The sequence below is a fragment of the Pyxicephalus adspersus genome, chromosome W (assembly GCF_032062135.1).
Source record: "Pyxicephalus adspersus chromosome W, UCB_Pads_2.0, whole genome shotgun sequence".
NCBI classification, from domain to species: Eukaryota; Metazoa; Chordata; class Amphibia; order Anura; family Pyxicephalidae; genus Pyxicephalus; species Pyxicephalus adspersus.
In genome coordinates, this window is record NC_092870.1 from 10,424,393 (window position 1) to 10,428,709 (window position 4,317).

Consider the following 4,317-nt stretch of genomic DNA (forward strand, 5'->3'; position numbering starts at 1 on the left):
ACATAATATGGAGCAAATATAAACCATTTCCTCCACTAATACAAAACTATTTCCTATTTTAGTTAGCACAAAGCAGTGTTCTCCCCAGAAATTTTTTTCAGCCGGGTGGTAGGAAGCTGTAGCTTGGTGGTCAAAAAGGGGGTGTGGCAAAACATGGCAAATTTAGTGCTCCCAGTTGTTTATGCCACAGGTATCCAGTGACCCCTAATATTGTGTCCGTGTTCTACCTACCCACTATACTTTGTTATAACTTTATAATGCCTGGTTTGATAAAATGTCCAATTCCATTTTTTTTTTTTTTTCGTAATATGCCCAAACTCTTCAGTGCTGTGTATTTTAATCCAACTGCCTAGTGTTCATGTTTTCATAGTGTAATATTGTGATCAAAGTTAGGCTTAGTTCACATTAGCAGCAAAAAAATCTACTTGGCAACTGCTAGGCACCTGGGACTGGTAACGGGCCAGTAGGTGGAGACTGGTAATCCCAATGCTCCTTTCTATGTAAGTGTCCCTGGGGGTCCCCAATTTGCATTTTCGATAAAGGACTCCAGGGCGCACTTGCTTTTAAAACCGCAACCTCAATGTTGTATTTTTACAATTCCGATCCCTACATCTTGAAATATTTAAAATCTGGGTGCTGAAATTGTGGCTACTAACTGAGTGTTCATGTGCACCCTGAAAATTTCAAGTATTGGTATCTACCCCTCCACTTTCAAACATGCCATTGTTCTCACTATCCTGAAGGAAACCCTCACTAGATCCCTCCATACCTTCTTGCTACCGTCCTATCTCCCTTCTCCTATTTGTTTCCAAACTTCTTGAGCGCCTTGTCTACAAAAGACTCGCCTATTACCTGAGCACCAACCCTCTCCTTGACCCTCTCCAGTCTTGCTTTCGAGCTGCCCACTCCACCGAAACAGCCCTTACTAAAGTGGCCAATGACCTCATAAGAGCTATGTCTCAGGACAACTTTTTCCTCCTCCTCCTCCTCCCTTCGCCTTGATCTTTCCTCTGCTTTTAACACTGTTGATCACCCCCTTCTAATACAAATCATGCGCTCCATTGGTATCTGTGACACTGCTCTCTCTTGGTTTGCTTCCTATCTGACTGACCGCTCTTTTCAAGTTTCTTTGGTAATTTCTACTCTGCGGATTTCCCCTTCGGTCTTTACCGAAATGGAAGTGAAGACTGAAGGGGAGAGGTCCTCTCCACAAAAGTGTAAAAACAAAAAAAAAAAAAACAAAATGCACATTTTTCCATTACATAACAGAGAAAGTCACTCTTTAAGATAATGTTAAAAATGTGGCGACGCTTTAATCCCCCTAGCGTTCTAATTCTGTCAGTTTTTTGATGCAAAAAGTGATCCTATTTTTTTTGCGTAGAAATTTTTGTTTATATTGCAGGCCTGTAATTCTTAGGATTAACTCCTGGGTATAATAATTATATTTATTTTATTATAATCATAAATATAATATACATAATTATAAATCATTATTAAAAAAATAATGAAATGGACCACAACAGTGTAATTTATCAAAAAAAAATTTTTTTATCAAAAAATTCTAACTGAAATTTTCCAAACAAGGGTGCAATAATATTGATAAATAATAATATAAATTAAATGCAGATTCTAGAAAAAGAATTACGTTTTTAGTAGACATCCCGGGTGTGGTAGATTTTGAAGCAGGGTGCTGCACAAAGCCTAACATCACAGTCAGGACAGTAGAACCTGGTTTCTTTGCGTTTCTTCCTTCCTCTGTCATCAGTCTTTGAGCTGCAAACCACGCACATCCTTGTAGGTGTCTCCTTTTTCTGGGTTGGTGGGATGTATTCAACGAAGTGACGAGCGGTCAGGTGTTCTGGGTTGACAACGTGGAAGCACGACGTCCAGGTCTATTCATAGCCACTGATGGTGTTTGGTGGTTCTTGACTATGGATTCAGAAACTTGCAAAATGAAGTCTGAATGAAATTCTTCATTGTTTGCGAAGTGCAGGTACTTCATGATGAGGGAAAAGCAGTATTCTGGCATAACTGTGCCAAAGAATGGAGTGGTAATCATTTTATTCTTGGACCAGTACCACTTCTGCACGGGTTTGCCCACAACTCCCTGCAGGATCACTAAGCCCAAAAAATAGCCAAATGTCATCCTTGGTCACAGGTTCCCACTTTCTGCTTCTTGCAAACCTCAGGTGTGGAGCACCTTGTTGTTGTCCAGCATACCTGCATAAAACAAAATAAAAAATGTATTTTAGGATATGTTCTTTTATAGTGTGAAGGTGGCAAGTAATATGTTAGCAAACACAAGAGCGGCTTACCTGTTTGTCTCCGCAACAATTTTTTCGATAACTTCGTCGGTCAAAAACAACTTCAGATATGCCAGGGGGTCGTCGCATTCAGCCTCAATTTTCATCCCAGGTGCACCGGTAAATGGAAATCTTGGCGGTGCTGCCTGGTCCGCATCAAGGTCAATAGGACACCATATGCGCACAGGTTCAGAATCGTCGCTCAGTTCACTTTCGCTGTCCGATGACAAATTTCCTGGTGAATCTCTATCGTTCAATTGCACAAGGGACTCCAAATCGCTATCACTGCTCTAAAATTCCTCCAAAACGGCGCTTGTGCCAGCGAGATGTCGTTTGGATGCCATGCGGTCTCCAGCAAACAGTCAGGAACAATCAAGGTCAAAGACAAAGTGATGAAATGATACATTCAGGAAGTGATTTATAAGTCATCAAAAGGTCAGATCAAGATCAGGGCACTGGGCAATGATGCTTGGTGCACTAAAGTGTGTATTTGTACTTTTATTGTGTGTTTTGTGGTGTATTTCACTGTTAAAATAAATAAATAAATAAAAGCAGATTACATAGTAATCTGCTTTTAAATTTCCCGCCCCCAGAATCCATCAAGCCACTGCATCACCTGGAAGATGTCACACCGGGTGATCTTGCCTCCGGGAGATGCGAGCAGGACAGCAGCCAGGGTAGATTCAGGGGGTGCTGCCAGCGGGAAATCTCCGCTGGCATCACCCCCTGGATTTACTATTGGTGATCGCATCTGCAGTTAGATGCGATGAATCATACAGAAATCCTGCATGGTGCATCGCATCTAACTACAGATGCGTGCAGCGGGGTGGTGGGGACCCGGCGGGATTTAAAAAAGCAGATTACTCTGTAATCTGCTTTTAAATTTTCAGCCCGGCCACGCGCCCCCCCCCCCAAACAGAGAAGCGCCCCCCAAACAGAGAAGGGACCCTGCGATCGCCGCTGGAGCGCTGGGCTCAGGTAAGGGGGGCCGCTAAAGTTACCCCGAGTGTGACTTGGGGTTACCGCTTTTTGCATTATTTTCCCACCCTGAGTCACACTCGGGATTACCGCTAGGGGGGTTAATAGCATCATGCATGTGATATCAGATAGGGATCAGAAGACAAGACAGTGACCCCCTCTTATCACTGCCCATATTCTATATAAAAACAGTTTGTGGTGTTTATCCGCAGTGTGTAATGTCATCAGCAGCACAGTGTGATAGCAATGTGTGTGTAAAAGCTGCTTGTCATATTCTGCAGCCTAACAACTCGCTGTGTTCAAACCTTCATATCTCCCAAACCGTTGGTTGTTTTACCTTCAAATTTTTAAGGTACACGTGGAGGCATAGGAAACAAACTGTAGGTGCAAGTGTGGGACACTTGTGGGTAAACCTTTTTAAAATGTAATTATGGCATTATGAGAACATAAATCTCTACCTAGCAAAATGTGCTGCCTGCTCTGTTACACATATCTGTCTGCATCTTACCTCAAACCCCAATTTCTCCAGAGTTAAGAGGTGCAGGGAAACAAAAATATAGGTGGAAGTGGGAGACACGTGTGGCGATCACCTTTCATCACCATGGCATCATTACAACATAAAAAAAAAAAAACTGCCCCTCAAAATGCACTTCCTTTACTCATGACTGTAACCTTCCTGGAACTCTGTCTGCCCACTACATTTTATTGAGGTTGAGTTAATTTTCTAATGATGCCATAGTGATGAAGTTTTAGGGAATGTTAGTCACAGATGTTCCCCACTTATTACCTATATTTTTGGTTTCTACACCTCCCATTCCCCAATTGAAGTTCAGAATGTTAGATAAGTGGACAGGAATGTGTAACAGGGCAGGGAAGCCCATTTTAATGGGCAGAGTGTTTTATGTTCTAATGATGCTGTAGTAATGAGATTGTAAGGGCAGAATGTGCCCCCCACTTACACCTATATTTTCAGAGAAAATATAGAGAAATTGGTGCTCAAAGAAGAGAAGCAGACAGTAGTTTCATAGGTATAGAT